Consider the following 21584-nt stretch of genomic DNA (forward strand, 5'->3'; position numbering starts at 1 on the left):
GATTTCTACTTGTTATTTACCTATTAAATTACCTGTTTTACTTGTTTTGAAAAGGAATATCATTTGATTTCTTCACTGATTTACTGCTTTAAGTAATTTTACTGCTTGATATGGAATTACTTTGTGTCTTTACGTGTTTTCATACTTTCAGCCATTATTTATAATTATTACTCACTGAGTCGGAGTACTCACATTACTCCTTGCACCATGTGTGCAGATTCAGGTATCGCAGAGTCCGCTCGTGAGTGCTGATTCTCCCAGTTCAGGCAGTGTTGATCCTTCCTTATCTTATCATTTTCATGTTGTTTTTAGAACTATTGTATCGGAATTAGTGTTCAGTAGACTTGTATCCGGATTTTTCAGTTGGTCATGACTTGTGACACCCCAGTTTAGGCTATGTCGGGATGGTTTCCACTGTTGTTATCGTTAAATTTTCGCAATCTATGGATATTATATTATGTTTATTACTGTTTATGATAATTAACTGCTTAAAGAGGTGTTCCATTTTGGTTTGGCTGGCCTTGTTTTTTACGAGAGGCGCCATCACAATTGGATTCGGGAATTGGATTCTTGACGTACGAGAGTTACTAACAAAGCTAATGAACAAAATTTATTTCTAAAACGATCAAAACTACTTTCTTCATGGCTCTTTATGTTCTGAATATATACTGGTAAACAATTTATAACTTCTTCATCAATTTTCTTATAATGTTAGATTAGAAACAATTACTTTAATAAGCACAGGCAGAAGAGTAAAAACTAAAGAAGGGCCTCATATACATTTTCATGCATTATAAAACTTACACGTAAAACAAATACAATAAATCAACCGTTGTTGCTACACAATCTTTTTTTTCCCTCAATGATACCTTTTCTTTTTTTCTTTTCTTTTGAGGATAATTAAGTACTCTTCCGTTCCAAAGGATGATACTTTTCGACTTCGAGAATCAAATTTTTTAACATTGACTATGAATTTGGGAATAAAATCTTTATGCTTTAATAAAATTTATATATTTAAGAACTACATAAGAAGTATTATAAGTCACAATAATTATATTAACAATTCAAAACAGCTAAAGGGTATATGTAAAAAGCTGGTGGTGAAAGAACAACTCGTTTGACCGTTGAAATCCGAAAAATATTACTATCATTTTTAGGACGTGAAGAGTAACTATCATGGAACACGTGTTTTGGTGATGAAGATGCTTGGCTTGATTAATTAATATTATTACGAGTTAATGAATGACTTTATATATTACAACTATGAGATGGCTTTTATCTGCTAAAGATTTTCCATAAATTAGGAGAGAAGACTCTACTCTATCATCTCCTTTCTTCCTGCATTTTTTGGTCTCTTCAACTCCAAAACTCCAATAATATCCTTGAGGTAAGTTTATCATCCTCAACTTCAAATACTCCATGTCATGCCCATGAAATGATTTTATAATCACAGAAATGTCTATGGCATATATAGACCACAAGTTTCAGAAGTATTTCTTTATTTCTTAAACTTCAAGATCAGTCAATAGATGGAGTACTATCTTTTCTTAACTTCTTCTCATTTTACCTCAATTCTCATCTTAATTGTTATTGCAGTTGTTAGCTTGAAGTCTCAGTTTCAAAATGAAAGTAGCAGTGGTTGGGACAGGAATAAGTGGACTGGTTTGTGCATATGAATTGGCAAAATCTGGAGTGAAAGTTGTGGTTTATGAGAAGGAAGATTATCTTGGTGGCCATGCCAAGACTGTTACCGTTGACGGCGTGGATCTTGACCTTGGTTTTAGGTTCTTCAATCGGGTAATCTGGTTTGAGGGTGTTTTAGTAAGCGAACAAGATGATCAAACTAGCTTATAAGTATTTTTTTACTTTATTTATGTGTTAAGTAAACATTAAAGTACTTACAATCATACCTCTCTATAACAATATCATTATATAACATTCATTCACCGTAAAAGTAAAGTTTTTTCTCTGAATCGATTTTTTATATTATATTTTACCTCTTTATAATAATTTTTTACCTATAACAGTAACATCTATCTTTATAGCACTACGCTCTTTGTAAAATTATCTCTCTATAACAACTATATATAATCTCTAAGATCACCAACAATAAGTTTAAAGATTTTAACCTCAACCTATTACTCCTTGAACTGAGATAGAAAACTCAACTGTTAAACCCTTAGATTGTCGAGAAAGCTATCAGATATCCTTTTGCTAAAAGTTTAGACATAAATCTTCACCAATTCAAGCGTTATATCACTAGTAAGAGACTTGAATCTACTAAACAAGATACAATTACAGAGTTTTTCTATTAATCTCGAAAGAATTTAATCTTCTAGTAGTTTTAAAATGTGTGCCTTAGAGTATAAATCTTTGTGCATCTAATGATGAATTTATTTGTAATATATTAGCTTTCTTTAGTAATTAATTAGTGAAATATATATATCTTTTGAGTATTTAAATTTGAATAATATAATTTTCTTATTTTTTATATGTAACATTAAAAAGAATTAATTTTTGGTTATAAAAGTCAAAAAATATTTAAACATCAAATGTTATAGGTGTATCACAATCATTCAATATAAAAATTAAAAAATATCGGAACAAACGATATTGTTATAGAAAGGTTTGAACATAATCGTATAAGCTAACATTAAAGTACTTACGGGTAATAAAGTGTTTATTTAAGAACATGACCTCTATAATTCATACCTTAATATTTCTAAATAAAGTGAGTGTTGCACAATAAATTAGTTAACGGTAAAGTGTTTGACTATACAATTGGTATAGTTTACAGAAAATTTTACAGAGTTTTCCCTATTTTAGGACTAGTCAAAAAAAAATTATCTCATAAACAGATAACAACCAACCAATATCCAGCTAAATCAATCATAATATTCATCAACTAACCAAAAATAAGTTTTCACCTAGCATTATCAACCTTAACATAATAATATTAAACCCATTTGAAAAATATGAAAAGAAAGTACAATACGAGTAACTAGTCTAATATAATGAGTGAATGCTTATGACACTAATAAAAATGACTATGGAGAGAAAAGACGATAACAATAAATAAACTTTTCGCTCATGCAAACAAGTGCGAGGCTCACTAGGAGCTATCAACTGGTGTACTCTAATTAACAAAATCCTTACTCGTGTCAACTGTTGTCTTTGGAAAAAAAATAGCAGGGAGTGAGTCGCTAGCTCAGTGAATAATAACACTAAACCACAACTTTTTTTATTGGGGACAAGTCAGAAAATATGCTTGTTTAGTAATCAGAAAATATCATGAAATAAATATGCTTTTCATAATCGGTAACAACAATCAGTCTTGTTTGTTTTCATATAAGCAGGAATCAATTAACAATTTAGTAATAAACTCTGAAATATAGTCATATCAAACCTTATGTTCGGGAGGTTTCCAAGAAAGGATCATGTAATTTATATCACTGTGTGGACCCCTTCGTAAAAGGAGTTAAGTATAACTATAGGTCCCTACTCGAGGGAAAACTGTAACCATATGCTAGTTCTACCTTCCCACTAGTGAGGGCTACAACTGTAATCTTTAATCTGTATATACAAGGTGCACCAGGTCTAACGAACCCGTTGTTATGTACGTAATCCTTCAAAGTCTCCTCTCATTTATACTTTTTTCTGTAAACATTAAATATTCACATGAAAGCATTTTTAAAATAGTATAGGACATTTCAATTCTTATCAAATCGTGTAACCTCATTTCGGTAATGATAATCATATCTCAAGTAACAGTAAAATATGTCTAGTAATATTGAGACTATTTCAAATAATTGGAAACTTCTCAAGTAAATTGTTTAGTACCGGCCATATCAAGTAAAGAAATTGTCCCACGTGCGATTTCAAACATTTGGTAATACATTTTATTTTCAAAATCATGTATAAACCATGCAGGTTATAAAAACACAAATTGCGATAAATTACTACTCACAGTACTCGTGTCGAAATACCAAACGTGTCACCTCGAGCAGTCCATAAGACTCATTCAACTACCTATATTATCACAAAATCAATCTATATATCAGCTTCATAAACAATCAACATAACTGGTCCAATCCTACACATCTAGTTAATTTCCTCTTTTTTTTTGTTCCTCTGAAATATAACTATTGATTCTCTGTTAATCAATTTAGTAGTACCTAAATGGATAGGAACAACAGTTCTCTGCTTTTTTTTTTTTTTGGATTAATACTATGATACTTCTATATCAGAGATAAGGTAAAAAGGAATTGATTTGATTAAAAAAAATTGAATTCTTGTCTTACGTAGTGCTTGTTCTTCACTAGGCTAGATTGTTTGCTATGAAATTAATAAAATACTTATTCATCTAATTCAAAATTCATATTTGTGCTAAATCAAAAGTAGCTTATCTTTTCTTGTTTCTAGTTAACGAAATAACTGTTAATAGGCTAGATTGAGTAAATTTAACTTAACTTGTTCTTCCCCACTTTATAAATTTCTTCGGTGAAAATAGATAAACCTTCCCCTTTTTTCCTTCTACTATGTTGAATAGCTTTTAACTGAAATTTAGGCAAATCCCACGTGGGAAATAGAGGGAAAAGTTCGGACCATAATGTTTTAGGTTAAATGATAACAACACCATAGGAGATTCAAGAATTACTAAAGAAAAATAAAAAAAATCAAAAAACGTGCAAAAGCTAAAAGAAAATAGGGAAACGAAAAAGAAGACAGAAATTAAAGATAGATTGAATTCAAGAACGAGTTTCTTGAATTCATGAAGTCTATTCTTGAAGTTGAATCCTAACAACAATAATTAGCTACGAAGAACTAATCACCTTTGATAGAGAATTAAAAACAGGAGATAGATTGTGAAACTCGACCCTTTAAAATAACAAGAACAACAACAAATCTAAATTTATCACCTTTCTTGAATAACTAGAAGTGATCTAAGATTTCGAAAAGAGTTTAATCATGCCACCTTAAGTTGAGTCTTAAAGGTTGAAGAATAAATCCAAGAGAAGTCACACACAAGAGTGCAAGAAAAATCTCACAATTTTATTGATAATAGAGTATAATTTAAGTCTAAAAATAAAGAAGACACCTCTTTATATAGAAAAGGGGTCATGAAATTCTACCTAAAAAACAAGAAAATAAAGTCCTAAACTAGTTTGGACAATAAGTCCAACTACCTTAGGGAAAGGAAAAAACTAGGAAACAAAAATCAAGTCATTCTTGGAAAGTAATTCCAACAATCTTAGGAAAAGAAAAACATAACCTTAACTACCTAGGAAAGCAATAAATACAATTCCAAAATATATGGGAATAAGTTAATATCAATCTAGGATAGGATCTTGAAAGTCCAAACCCAATCTTGGATAAGATCTTGGAAATCTTGAAGGCAACTTGCAAACAACTTGGCACCAACTTGCACTTAACATCTAGCACGCCTATTGAACCATTTTTGGGAAGCAAGTAAATCCTTTTTATATTATAAAAACGTGGCTTTATATATGACTTTATGGGATGCAAGTTTGGACATATATTAGGTGCCAAATTGGTCAAAAAGTGGACTGATTAGGACCTTCTTCAAAGGATATCTCTTGGGAGCCAATACTCCTCTTCTTGGACATGAATTTGAGCCATAAAACAATTGTAACACCTAGACAATTCACATCCTTTATCCTTGAGCTCTTCCTCCCAATTAACAACTTCTTCATTTGCACTTAAAATCTAATGACCTTGTTTTGTAACTCTTTAGCTTGACATATTGCTGAAGGCCCTCTTTGAGATTCCAAAGCTTTATCCTTGTCCTTGAATAGAGTTGAGCTTCCTAGGATGTTATCGTTAAAGTCCACGAAAACAAAACTATAAGAGCTAAAAAATTGAGCCAGAGCCAACAATATTGCAGAACCTGAGTGTAAAAACTAGAGAGTCAATTTACTCTGAGCATAGACAATGCCAGGATTTCAAGTTTATGGATTCAGGATTCTATCTTATTAAGTTACTAAATTCGAAATTAATAACTTGTACATATTTAATGAAAAATTTAAGACAAATAAATAATTTGAACCAAAGCTATTGGATTCGACCGATCCCGTAGCCGACACTGTGGTTCTGCCTCTGGCTTTGAGACTAGATTAAAAAATAGCAGAATATGAGGACGAAATAATCAGGCCTTGATAGTGTAGTCACTGTCCTTAAGGAATTTGAGCCTCCCACTTTCGTTGCTGCAATGATTAAGGCAGAATTCCTTCAAGAGTTTACAAAGACAAAGAAATTCGAGTACAAACAATTAACTTGAATTTTCACTTGAAGAAACTTTGTGAATTGTAGATAGCAGTTAGAGAAGAAGATGGAAATTTTTTGCTTTCTGTTTGTTTCATTTTGGAGAGGAAAGGAGTCTATCTGTTGAGTTCATTACACAAATGGTCACTCAATTATCCCAAATTATCTTCTAAAGTCACTTTACTTTTGTTTGTAACAACAAAATCACTGAACTCTTGTGGGGGTGAGCATGTGGATGAATGCTGAAACGGTGTAATTGACAGGTAACTTATCCAAACATGATGGAATTTTTTGATTTCCTTGGAGTTGATACAGAGATCTCCGATATGTCATTTTCAGTGAGCTTAGACCAAGACCGTGGTTGCGAATGGGGTACCCGAAATGGAATCTCTAGTTTGTTTGCACAGAAGAAGAATGTGTTGAATCCATACTTTTGGCAAATGATTAGAGAAATTAGCAAGTTCAAGCAGGATGTCACAAGGTACTAATAACTTATTTATCTTTATATATGTGACTACTTATCATTAGTCAATTCCATTGAGCAATTTGTTGGTTTATTGATCTCATTAGAAATTTAGAGCACATATTCTTCTTTGTTCATTTGAACATCATGCATTTGATTAAAATGGACTAAATCGTTCTGCTTTGTATGCTTTCTTTATTTATATGTCAAGGAAAGAGCTATCTCCGATGAAATTTATTTCATCACGAATACGTTTCTGATTGCATTGCAGTTATCTTGAAGCACTTGACAACAATCCAGACATTGATCGCGATGAAACGTTAGGGCAATTTATTAAGTCACACGGCTATTTAGAGTTATTTCAGAAGGCTTATCTGGTGACATGCTGTTTGTTGTAGTTCTTGATTTTGATACATACTTGTATTGGCCTTTTACTTTATTCAACATATTGTCGAAGCAATTTACATAAATGTTCCACAGATTCCAATATGCGCTTCAATCTGGTCCTGTCCCTTAGAAGGAGTAATGAGCTTTTCTGCTTATTCCCTTCTTTCATTCTTCCGTGACCACCATCTTCTGCAGGTTTCATTTCTCTTATCTACTGTTCAATTAGCATACTTCGTGTGTAGATTACATATATCATTTTATTGTCTTTGTGCCTAAGGGTGCTTTTGTTTCTTTCTTTACAGCTCTTTGGTCTCCCTCAATTGCTCACTGGCGGTCACATGCATATGTGAACAAGGTGATTTTTTTAATTCATAGATACCACAACAGTTTTTACTATTTCTCTAAAAGGAAAACTTCATGCAATTACCAATTTTCACCTTCTTGCATGATTTATTATGTTAAGCATATATCATCCTTGAGAGTGATTTTGACGGGGGCACTGAATACAGGTTAAGGAGGAACTGGAGAAGAGAGGCTGCCAAATAAGAACTGGTTGTGAAGTAAATTCTGTATCGACAAATGAAGAAGGTCTAGCTTGATTTAATTTATGGCTTTTTGCTAGAGTTTGCTGTGCTGTTTCTTTTATCTTAATAGTAGATAGGCATATATCTGTTTGGAAAACGGACAGGCTATTACCTGAGGGCAATTTAGTTAATGAAAAAACACCATCACTTTATGTGTTTAAAAATGGTCCTTTGTAAAGGCCAAACCAGAAATGATGAAGATGGTTTTCATTGATATCCATTAGTGTAACAATGGTGTCCGGGTTAGCTTGCACACATCTCAACTATGCCATTGGGTAACTGTTACCTCCCATCAGCACAATACTAGGTTACTCTTCCGCCAGGCTTAGGCAAATGGGAAGAAATCATGTACTGATTTTGTCTCTGCCAGGATTTGAACCATGGTCTCCAAGGTTTACACCACCTCATTGACCACTATAAGAACATGTGTTTTTTTAGTTTATATTCATTTTGTGATTTTTTTTCAAGTGATAGTGGTGTAGATAAAGTTAATCTAGTGCTTATCCAAGGGAAAAACTTCAATCAGCTGCATTGTGTTACTATCACATAGCTATGGACTACTCTTCATTCTAACTGTAAAAGAAAGAGCCCGTGCAGGTTGTACCATAGCTTCCAATGATGGTGCCAAAGAAGTATATGATGGATGCATAATGGCTGCGCATGCACCAAATACTCTGAAAATGTTAGGCAAAGAGGCAACATACGATGAAACAAGAATTCTGGGTGCTTTCCATTATATCTACAGGTACTTTTGATTCCTTTACAGTATAGAGATCCTCTAAGAAAAGGCACCCGAGGAGCTCTATTTTGTGCTTTAGTGAAGTTAAATTAAAATGCATGTTCTAATGGTGGCTGGTTGTAGTCAATGTAACAACTACAACCTGCTAGATTTCTGAGATAATATGAAAATCGTACTGGAGACCAAGATTAATATAATTAGTAATTCCACCTCTAAAATTCAATCCACGAGCACCACATAATCTTGAAAATTTCCTTTTAACTTATTTCTCATACTACCTGGCTTGAAAGAAGTGAGTTGTGGATTGAACCATATTCTTAATAGGATTTATGATGTCACAAAAATCATTTTCTCTTCCTTTAGGACAGTGATATTTTCCTTCATCGTGACAAAACATTCCTGCCTCGTGAACCGGCAGCATGGAGTGCTTTGAACTTTCTTGGAACTATGAATAATAGAGGATGCATGACATATTGGCTCAATATAATCCAGGTATGTTATGCAATACAGTGATTTAGGATTTTCTGTAGAAAGTAGAAGATAATGTTCTTCAGTGGGGAGTCTCTTCTCTTGTAACTATCCTCTTATTTTATGAGCTGTCTAAACTTACAGAATCTTGTCGACACAAAGCTGCCTTATCTCGTAACCATCGATCCTCCTCACACACCAGATCATACATTGCTTAAGTGGACAACATGCCACCTAGTCCCCTCAGTTGCTGCATCAAAAGCTTCACGGGAGCTAGATCAAATCCAAGGGAAGAGAGGAATATGGTTTTGTGGAGCATATCAAGGTATGAATCTCCTTTTATGCAGAGTACAGAGAGTTGCTTCAAGATGGAAATCCTTTGTAACCTTCTATCTTGTCTAGTGTTGAGTGTGCGAACAAAGTCCCACATTGGTAGCTAAAAAGAAAAGGAAGTGACATATAAGTTGTAGGGATATTCTTAAGGATGAGGCCTTTTGGAGAAAACAGTGCGAGCTTGGCCCAAGGCGGGCTATACTATTTAGATGAAATAGCCCTAACCATTGGGATTGAGGGGACTAAACCAGCAGCCAAGCTGTCTTTGCAAAGAGTGATTCATTCACTTTTTTTCCGCATAAGGTTAAAGGAAAACAACTGCCAATGCTTGTAGCTTGAGTTGTTCTGACTTTAGTCTTTCCTTCCCTTTAGTGCAGACTTTATTTTCCGCTTTGTGTTTCACTGCTTATTGATGTATATTTATTGCAATACTTTCAGGCTATGGCTTCCATGAGGACGAACTAAAGGTAGTCCAACTTCCATTAATGACAAGCTCAACAGATTTTAACTTTAAGTATCACCTTACTCTGAAAACAATTTGGAGCCTTTTCCAGCTTTTGTTATTCCTTTGATGCCAAGTGGATGATTACTACATTTGCTCCTCCTCAGGCGGGTGTGGCTGCTGCAGATGACATACTTAGAAGGAAATGTACCATCCTGGACAATCCCAAGCACATGGTACCAACCTGGCCTGAAACAGGAGCACGCCTCCTCGTTACTAGATTTCTCAAAAGTTTCATTGCAACTGGATGCATAATGTGAGTGATAATAGTTTCGCCTTGTGTTGCTTTAATCCAAAAATATTAGCAGATACATATCTAACAAATTGTTTATTTCCATCTATATTATTTGAATGGTAGCAAGATGCAGAACGACCATTTTATTGAGAAAATGCACTTCTTATATTAAAATCGATTGACTTAAAGCTCATGTACAAGTCAAAAAGTGTGTTGTAAAACAAATCATGTGTGAATCGAGATTTATTGTACTTTTTGTTTTGTATTATTCCTTCAATTATACATAGCTTCAGAATAGTCTGAATTATTCATGCTGGAAGTGTTGGAATATTACTCGCGCATATTTGAGTTTCTTTTTTCTAATATTTAAAGATATTGGATAGTAACTTTATATTTTTTGATACACAGCTTGTTGGAAGATGGAGGTACAATATTCACCTTCCAAGTAACAGACAGGAAATGCACTCTCAAAGTTTCTCTTAGAGTTCATAGTACACAGTTTTACTGGAAGGTAACTTGAAAGTTTCTTTTGCCCCCTACAAGTAGGGCAGCCCGGTGCACTAAGCTCCCGCTATGCGCGGTGTCCGGGGAAGGACCGGACCGCAAGGGTCTATTGTACACAGCCTTACCCTGCATTTCTGCAAGAGGCTGTTTCCATAGCTCGAACCTGTAACCTCCTGGTCACATGGCAGCAATTTTACCAATTACGCCAAGGCTTCCCTTCCGGCCTCTACAAGTAATCGAGCGATAAAGCCAAAAAGAAAAATTAAAAGTTTTCCAATTTAGACAAATTTTGTGATATAGATAGTCTCTTGTAGGTTGCAACTCAAGGTGACTTAGGCCTTGCTGATGCTTTTATTCATGGGGATTTCTCTTTTGTTGACAAGAATGAAGGTCTTCTTAATCTTTTCATGGTGAGAAAATGACTAAACGTATTCGTAAGTAGCTTTTGGTTTGTACTTAACTTCCTGAAATTCTTTTTCAGATATTTGTTGCCAACAGAGATTTGAAAGCATCAGTCACAAGGTCTAGCAACAAAAGGTAAGTAGTTTATTAAAACTGAAATCAGGAAATTGCAACTTATGTTCATACCGTAAATTTTTTTTGTTACTTTGTTCTCCAGAGGCTGGTGGACACCACTGCTTTCTACAGCAGCGTTATCATCTGCAAAATATTTCATTCAACATGTCTCAAATCAAAACACCCTGACAAAGGCTCGACGGAATATCTCTCGCCATTATGACCTGGTAATTAAATAACTTGCATCTTATATCACTCAAAGTATGTTGTGGATGTCAAAGATCACTATTGAAATAGAAGTTACTTAATCCTATATCTAATTTTTATTGTATAGATTACTCTCTTAATTCTGTTTTCATGTAATTTTCTTGTTTAAAATAGGCTGCTAGATTGATCAGCATTATGTTGTTAACTTTTTGTTCAGAGTAATGAACTCTTCTCACTCTTTTTGGATGAGACAATGACATACTCCTGTGCTATATTCAAGGTTAGCTCTCATTTTTTAAATTCTTTCTACTTTTTTCTGCATTTCTTGTTCTTTAATCTCATTCCGTGGTGATCTAGTTTTCTTTCTTAATTTCCCTAGAGTGAGGATGAAGACCTGAAAACTGCACAACTTAGAAAGATTTCTCTTCTCATCAAAAAGGTAAATCATCAACTAAGTAGAAATCTTCCCCATTTCTACATATATTTCAGGCACAGTTTTTAGAGGGGGGTCTTGGAGCAACGGTAAAGTTATTTCCGTGTGACGTATAGGCTATGGGTTGGAGCTGTAGAAGCAGCCACTAATGCTTGCATTAGGGTAGGCTGTATACATCACACTCTCTTGGGGTGCGACCCTTTCCTGGACCTATGTCAATGCGGGATTCTTTGTGCACCGGGCTGCCCTACCACTTCAGGCACAATTTGATTCTGCTTCTCTTTTTAGGCAAAAATTAGCAAGGAACATCACATTTTAGAGATTGGATTTGGTTGGGGAAGTTTGGCTGTGGAAGTTGTTAAGCAAACAGGATGTAAATACACTGGTGTAACTCTCTCTGAGCAGCAACTTACGTATGCACAGTTGATAGTTGAACAAGCAGGCCTTCAGGTATAGTACTTAAAATGTGTATGGAAGCTCAAAATGTTTGAGTTCAGAATTTCATTCTCGTTTTTCCATAATATTCAATTCAATGAAACTTTTTCACAGGATCAAATAACATTTCTCCTATGTGACTATCGCCAAATGCCAAATAAGGACAAATATGACAGGATTATATCATGGTGAGGTTTTATCAGTCTTCGTCTGGACATATTGTATTACATTACATGTCGAGCCAGTGTTAAAATTGTACTACTGATAATTTTCAGCGGGATGTTAGAACATGTTGGTCATGATTTCATGGGGGAATTCTTTTCTTGCTGTGAATCTGCACTGGCAGAAGACGGGCTTCTAGTTGTACAGGTAATGAATTAAAGTCATGACCCCTCAACACATTCCACTTTGTTCACTTTTCCCTTCAAATGTTTATGCTGATTTTCAAAGTGTTGGCTTTCCTTAGTTCATTTCAATACCAGACGAGAGGTATGACGAATACAGGCAGAGCTCAGACTTCATAAAAGAGTATATATTCCCAGGTGGATGCTTGCCTGCACTAAATCGAGTAACATCAGCTATGGCTGCAGCATCCAGACTATGGTAACAAAGATTTCATTTTGTGATTTTGCACTAGCATGCTGTCACATTTTGTTGATGTTGTTACTACTTGCGGCCAGTGCTTTTTTCATCTACTCTCTAGCCGAGGGTCTATAGGAAACAACCCTCTACCCTTCCAGGATAGAGGTAAAGTCTGCGTGCACACAAGGGCGAATGTAACACGTACATTACGGTTTCAAGTGAATCCATAATTTTCGATGCGGAGCATAAATTATGTGTAAAAATCTACTAAATTTGCAAAAAAATAGTAATCACTCTGTTTCAATTCAGATGACACACTTTCCTTATTAGTCCGTTCCAAAAAGAATGATACATTTCTACAAATGGAACTAATTCAACTTTAAACTCTTCATTTTACCCCTTAATGACAAACTTTTATAACCACACAAATGTCATGGTCCCACAAAGCTTTTACCCCTTAAGCTTTTAAGACCACATGTTTCAAAAGTCTTCTTTAAGAATATAATGGGTTCAATGCAAAAAATCTTAAAAGTTGAACGTATAAATTTTAAATCCTAAACTCGCCTCTGCGTATATATTGTCTTCCCCAGACCCCACTTGTGGGAACTCAATGGGATTGTTGTTGATGTTGTTGTTGTCATATTTTTAGAAACATTTCTTTTTTAAAGCATTTGATAAATGATATAAATGCAGTGTAGTGCACCTGGAAGAGATAGGAATTCACTATTATCAGACGCTGAGATGTTGGCGAGAAAAATTCTTGAAAAATCAAAGGTAACAAGATCAACATAAGTCCAAAACGATTCTTTGTAGTCAGTTGTAAATGCTTATACTTGACTATTGATAACTTTATCACTAGCCAAATTCGAGCTTTGGGATTTGACGACAAGTTCATCAGGACATGGGAGTACTACTTTGACTACTGTGCTGCTGGATTCAAAACATGCACGCTAGGAGATTATCAGGTATATGCTGATAAATCTTTGGAGAACTTAAGCAGTCCAAGTAGAGACATTTTTATTTATTAAATTATGTCTTTAATAGTAAATACATGCATTTATCCATTTTTTTTAAAAAAATCTTGAAATTATCTAACTAAATCTGAGAAGTAAAACAACTTATAAAGGTTGCTTCTATCTTGTAGATTGTATTCTCAAGGCCAGGCAATGTTGCAGTTTTTGGTGATCCTTACAATGGTGTGCCTTCAGCTTATTAAAGTTTCTTTGTTTGTAATATTGGAACTTCCTTTTGGAAAATAAATTAATTAATTCATCAACACAAGAATCAAGCCAGATGTGTGTCAATGGTGTTGGGCTAGACTAGCATAAAGATACTCTTGACATGGTGTGCTTCAGCTAACTAGTTTCTGGGCATACGTTGCGCGTGTACCTCATGTCAATGAGTATTAATTTTTAATAGTCACATCAGTATTATTAATAAATGTGTGAAATGTGGACAAAATTAGCCATTTAATTAGAATTGTATGAATGCTTATATTTATTGTTATATACATGTATAACAATTTCAAAAGGCTAATATTTAAAGAATTTGAAGAATTTAGATAGGTATTCCATAAAAGAATGTGAAGAATTCAGATAGATATTCCATAGAAATGTTTTGAAAATTCTGAGAACGATTTTAAAATTTCAACACAAAATTATAATTTACATTTTGTACATAAACATTGAATAAATAGTTTAACCCCCCCCCCCCCTCAAATACAGATTTGGAAACCAGAAAAATAATGCTATTCATCTGAATATTATCAATTGGGAAAAAGGAAACAAAGGAACAGTATTCCTTGAAATTCAAGGTAAAAATATAATCAAGAAAGTAATTAGGAAACATATGAATATTGCTAATAAATGGCATATGCAATATGAATCAAATCTTTCCGTAACCAGCAATTAAATAATTAGAATACAAAAATAATAATTTGAGAACATGCTAATTAATTCGAGGAAGGAACAATATTATATGATTAAAATGATACTTAAAATGATAAGACACAACAAGATATTTATCTTAATGCTTGCCAATTGGGTAACACATAATTTAATGTCGTTATATACAACAAAATCCAATCAAGAAATGATAGAAACCTAAAAATCTCTCCCACATAAAGGTGATGAACGGTAAAAGTAGCTATCATATAATCCCCCCTACAAGTCACATGAGAGAAATAAAAAGTTTTATTTTCCATGCATGTATTCTTTGATCCCAAGCATATATAGAAATAAACATGCAAATAAAATTATATGTATTCATTTTCTCCACTCTCAAGTTCAGAACCAAGGTGGTTTGGTTGTAGCTCGGTGTAACGACCCGGTTAATCGTTTTGACAGTTATATTCATGTTCCCCCATTTACTGCTCATTTTATTCTTATTAGTTGCTATGTGACTTGCTGGGATAGTTGGTTCGGTTCTGGGGATGTTTCGGCATGAGTTGAGACACTTAGTCTCAAGGTTGGGAGCTTTAGTTGAAAAGGTTGACCGGCTGTTGACTTATATGTAAACGACTCCATAATGGAGTTCTGATGGTTCCATTAGTTCCGTTGAGTAATTTTGGACTTAGGAGTGTATCTGGATAGTGATTTGGAGGTCCGTAGTTGAACTAGGCTTGAAATGGCGAAAGTTGGAAATTTAGAAGTTTGATCGAGAGTTGACTTTGTGGTTACCGGGCTCGGATTGGGATTCCGGGAGTTGGAGCAGGTCCTTTGTGTTATTTGTGACTTGTGTACAAAATTGAGGTCAATCGGACGTAATTTGATAGGTTTCAGCATCAAATGTAGAAGTTAAAAGTTTAAAAGTTCATTAGGCTTGAATTGATGCGCGATTTATGATTTTAGCATTGTTTGATGTGATTTGAAGGGTCGACTAAGTTCATATCGTGTTTTAAGACTTGTTTGTATGCTTGGTTAGGGTCCGCGGGACCTCTAGTGGATTTCAGATGGTTAACGGAATGAAATGAGACTTGGAATGACTGCTAAAGCCTGCTGCTGGGGGTTCACGCGCACTTTGTTCATCGCGACCGCGTGATGTAGTTCGCGATCGCGTAGGTCTGAAGGTCAGTGCATCGCGTTCGCATAATGTTTTTCGCTTTCGCGTAGGGTTAAATTATGGGCAGTATAATTTGTGTTTCGCAATTGCGAAGGAATTTTCTCGATCGCGATTAAGGACATCTGGGCATACTTAAATATTTCAAAAACGAGGGTTTGAGTTATTTCACAAATTTGATTTTTGGAGCTCGGTTGGAGGCGATTCTTGGAGGGATTTTCAAGGAAGTGATTGGGATTAGTTATTCTTACTTAGTTTTGGTTAAATTCCATGATTATATCTTTGTTCATCCTTTAATTAGTGATTTAGATTGAAAATTTGGGGGGAAATGAAGGAAACTCCTTAGGCCGAATTTTGGGGATTTGATCGAGATTTTAATATTGGATTTGAGTAATTTTGGTATGGATGGACTCGTTGTTAAATTGGTATTCGAATTTATTGATTTTATCGAATTTCGAGATGTGGTCTCGGGGGATTGACTTTTGAGTTGACTTTTTGATTTTTGATTAAGAACTTAACATTTTTATATGGAATTGATTCCTATAGCTTGAATTGATCATATCAAATTGCTTATGGCTAGATTCGAGATATTTGGATTTGTGACGCAAGGACTTATTGGAGTAGAGATTTGTACCGTTTGAGATAAGTAATACTTCTAAACTTGGTTCTGAGGGTATGTGTCACGACCCGAAATTTGCATATCGTGATGGCGCCTATCTCAATACTAGGCAAGCCGATAACCTCAATAAATCACAATAATCTTTTAAGTTTGAAAACATAATAATTAGATTTAATAGAAAATCCCACAAACATTGATACAAATATACTCCCAAAATTCGGTGTCACTGAGTACATGAACATCTAAATAATAACATAGTGTGTCTAGTACAAACACTGTCTAGAAAAGTATAACAGTACATATAACTGAAAGGAAAGAGAGCCAAGGTCTGCAAACGCCAAAGTAGCTACCTCGATAGTCTCCAACAGATAAATCCCTGAAATCTAGCAGTTGCCATATTCGGAGGTACCTAGGTATGCACACGAAGTGCAGAGTATAGTGTGAGTACAACCGATTTAATGTACTCAATAATTAACAAGACTAACCTTTGGGATGAAAGTAATGACGAGCTCAACAAGTACAATCAAGTATAACAATAACAATACAGAAATGTAGGCATGCTTTCAAGTTCAACATTTAAACTCAGTACAAGTAAAAATAGATCAATTCTGAATGATATGAGGAATATGACATCTCTATAGCTACATGCCAATGTACGCACTATATATAATTCACCTCAATAGAAACCTCGTGCACCCATACTCTCAAAATACTCAATCACTCAGTATTGTATATAGCCAACCAGCCTATGGTGTGTGTGTGTGTGTATATATATATATATATATATATATATATATATATATATATATATATATATATATATATATATATATATATATATATCAAATGACAATCAGTCACTAAGTACTGTATAAGTCCAATACAACCCAGGCAAAATCCATCCCCAAATGTAAATGATTCGGGCAAGATCCATGCCAGGGAAAATCCATCCCAAAAATATAAATAATTCGTGCAAGATCCATGCCCAGGGAAGATCCATTCCTCAATATAAATCAACTACACTCACTATGTCAGGTGCAGACTCCAGAGTGGCTCCTTCAACCCAAGCACTATAATAATCCAGATACAAGCATAAATAAGTAAAATATGTTGCGACGTGCAACCCGATCCCATAAATATCACTCAAAATCTCCAGTCCCTCGGGCTCTCAATGACATGAAAATTAACCCGACATGATGATATAATATGCAAATAATAGATGTGACTGAGTATAAAATTATAATTTAAACAATTAATTCAACATAAATACACCTCTGTAGGTCCCAAAAATATCGCCACGTAGCCTAACAAAATCCTTAACATGAGTCTCAGCTCAATTCTCTCTAACACGTGGAGGATATGTGCAAAATGAAATGATTATTTGATTATGCAACTCTACGAAATAAATTAAGTCACAATATCAATGGTGCACGCCCACACGCCCGTCACCTAGCATGTGCCTCACCTCCCAACAAATCATATAACATGTAATTTAGGGATTCCTACCCTCAGAACCAAGTTTATAAGTGTTACTTACCTCAAACCGTGTAAATTCGTTATTCCAATACGTCTTTGCCTTGCAAATTGGCCTCTGAATGTCTCGTATCTAGTCACAATTATTTCGATACAGTCAACATGAATTATAGGATTCAATTCCATATCAAAATACTAAATTTTCCAATTAAAATCCGAAATTCAACTCAAAATAAACAGTGGGTCCCAAGTCTCGGAACCCGACAAAAGTTACAAAATATGAACGCCCATTCAACCACGAGTCCAACCATACAAATTTTACCAAATTCCGACATCAACTCATCCTCCAAATCCTCAAATCTTATTTTCAAATCCCTAGGCCCAAATCATCGAATTTCATCTAAAAACACGTAATCTAGTCGAAATACTCAATTATAATTAAATATTATTGACAAACAATGATCACAAAGTGACTTACCTCAGGATTTCCCGTGAATTCTCGCTCAAAAATCGCCCCAAATCGTGCTTGAAGTCCAAAAATGAGAAGAAAATCTCGGACCCTTCGAATATATTATGTCCAGCAATTTCGCATCTACGAAATACTTGACCGCATCTGCGGTCTCACAGATACGAGAATGGTCAGCGCTTCTGCGGACTCCAGCGCTTCTGCAGACGAGCCTTCCGCTTTTGCGAGGAGCAAGCCGCATCTGCGGCCTTTGCGCTTCTGTGGTTGTACAGTCGCAGATGCGACTCCGCTTCTGCAGACCAGCTGATCGCTTCTGCGACCTCTACCTCAACCCATGCCTGGCCGCTTCTGCGATGGAAAACTCGCTTCTGCGAGCACGCTTCTGCGATCAAGACTTTGAAGACGCGGTTGCACTAGCAACCAGATTTTTCCAACTTTTCCTTAAGTCCAAAAATCGATCCATTAACCATCCGAACTTTACTCGAGGCCCTCGGGACCTCAACCAAATATTCCAACAAGTCCTAAAACATCATACAAACTTAGTCGAGGCCTCATTATACAACGCTAAAAACACGAATCGCACCTCAATTCAAGCCTGATGAAACTAAGAAATTCCAACTTCTACATTTGATGCCGAAACCTAACAAATCAAGTCCGATTTGACATCACAATTTGCACACAAGTTATAAATGACATAACAGACCTATTCCAAATTTCCAGAATCGGATTCCGGCCCTGATATAAAAAAGTCAACTCCCTACCAAACTTTCAATTTTCTATTTCCTCCATTTCAAGCCAAATTTAATTATGGACCTCGAAATAAATATTCGGACACACTCCTAAGTCCGAAATCACCATACGGAGCTATTGGAACCATCAAAATTCCATTCTAGAGTCGTTTACATATAATTCACAATCCGACCAATTATTTCAACTTAAGCTTTAAATCTTAGAACTAGGTATTCCAATTCATTCTGAAACCTCCCCAACAAGTCACATAATTATAATTGAACACATAATAAGCAGTAAATGGGAAACAAGGATGTATTACTCAAAATGACCGGCCGGGTTGTTACATTCTCTCCTCTTAAACAAATATCCGTTCTCGAACGTGTTTAGAATTATACCTGGAGTCTCAAATAGGTGTGGATATCTGCTCCGCATCTCCCACTCAGTCTCCTAGGTAGCTTCTCCGACTGACTGGCCTCTCCACTGTAAGTTCACTGAAGTTATGTTCTTTGGCCTTAACTTTCGAACCTACCGGTCTAAAATGGCCACTAGATCAACGTCATAAGTCAAATTACCATCCAACTAAACCGTACTGAAATCCAAAATATGAGAAAGATCTCCGATATACTTCCGGAGCATGGATACATGAAATATTAGATGGACACCCGATAAACTAGGCGGCAATGCAAGTTCATAAGCCACATCTCCAATCCTCTTAAGTATTTCAAAAGGTCCAACATACCGAGGGCACAATTTACCCTTTTTATTGAATCTCATAACACCTTTCATAGGAAAAATTATGAGTAGTACCTTCTCTCCTACCATGTAAACAACAACACGAACCTTCCTGTCAGCATAACTCTTATGTCTAGATTGTGCTGTGTAAATTTGATCCTGAATCAATTTAATTTTTTTCAAAACATCTTGAACTAAGTCAGTACCCAATAGCCTAGCCTCACCCGGCTCAAACCAACCTACCGGAGACCGATATTGTCTCTCATACAAAGCCTCATAGAGAGCCATCTGAATGCTCGATTGGTAGCTGTTGTTATAGGCAAACTCTGCTAGCGGCAGAAACTGATCCCAAGAACCTCCAAAATCTATGACGCAAGTGTGTAACATATCTTCCAATATCTGAATAGTGCACTCGGACTGTCCGTCCATCTGAGGATGAAATGTTATACTCAGTTGTACCTATGTGCCTAACTCTTGCTGCACTGCTCTCCAAAACTACAGTATAAACTACGTGCCTCGATCCAAAATGATAGACACCGGCACACCGTGAAGGTGAACAATCTCGTGGATATAAATCTCAGCCAACTGCTCTGAAGAATAAGTAGTACCAACTAGAATAAAATGCGCGGACTTGGTCAACCGATCCACAATCCCTTAAATAGCATCAAACTTCCTTAAAGTCCGTGGGAGTGTAACTACGAAGTCCATAGTGATAAGCTCCAATTTACACTCCGGAATCTCAAGTCTCTAAAGTAATTCGCCCGGTCTTTGATTCTCATACTTCACCTGCTGACAGTTTAAACACCGAGCTGCAAACCCCACTATATCTTTCTTCATGTTCCTCCACCAATAATGCTGCCTCAAGTTCTGATACATCTTTGCGGCACTCGGATGAAAGGAATACCGCAAACCGTGGGTCTCTTCAAGAACCAACTCACGCAGCCCATATATGTTTGGTATACAAATATGACCCTACATCCTCAACACCCTATCATCTCCAATAGTAACATCTTTGGCATCGCCGTGCTGCACTGTGTTCTTTAGGACAAGCAAATAGGGATCATCATACTGACGCTCTCTGATGCAGTCATATAAGAAAGACCGAGAAAGTACACAAGCTAGGACCCAACTGGGCTCCGAAACATCTAATCTCACGAACTGGTTGGTTAAAGCGTGAACATCTGAAGCAAGCGATCTCTCACCAACAGGATAAATATAAGGTTGCCCATGCTTATCGCCTTTCTACTCAAGACATCGGCCACCACATTGGCCTTCCCGTGATGATACAAAATAGTAATATCATAATCCTTTAGTAACTCCAACCATCTACACTTTCTCAAATTTAGATCCTTTTGTTTGGATAAATGCTGAAGACTCCAATGATCTATAAATACTTCACAAGACACACCGTAGAGATAGTGCCTCCAAATCTTCAATGCATGAACAATAGCTGCCAACTCTAAATCATGAACAGAGTAGTTCTTTTCATGTGGCTTCAATTGGCGCGAGGCATAAGAAATTACTCTACCCTCCTGCATTAAGACACACCCAATACCAATCCGAGAAGCATCACAATATAAAGTATAAGAACCCGATGTTGAAGGCAAAACTAAAACTGGAGTTATGGTCCAATTAGTCTTGAGCTTCTGAAAGCTCTCTTCACACTCCTCCGACCACCTGAATGGAGCACCCTTCTAGGTTAATTTAGTCATAGGCGCCACAATAGACGAGAAACCGTCTACAAAGCGATGATAGTATCCGTCCAAGCCGAGAAAACTCTGAATCTCAATAGCTGAAGATGGCTTTGGTCAACTCTGAACTGCCTCAATCTTCTT

At 35.6% G+C, this 21584-nt stretch overlaps 1 pseudogene; it reads left to right on the forward strand.

Moving 5' to 3' along the window:
- The first annotated feature begins 1268 nt into the window (after positions 1 to 1268).
- Positions 1269 to 14092, forward strand: LOC107829276 (uncharacterized; annotated as a pseudogene).
- Positions 14093 to 21584: the final 7492 nt, after the last annotated feature.

Source organism: Nicotiana tabacum, unplaced genomic scaffold (genome assembly GCF_000715075.1).
Source record: "Nicotiana tabacum cultivar K326 unplaced genomic scaffold, ASM71507v2 Un00095, whole genome shotgun sequence".
Classification (NCBI taxonomy): domain Eukaryota; kingdom Viridiplantae; phylum Streptophyta; class Magnoliopsida; order Solanales; family Solanaceae; genus Nicotiana; species Nicotiana tabacum.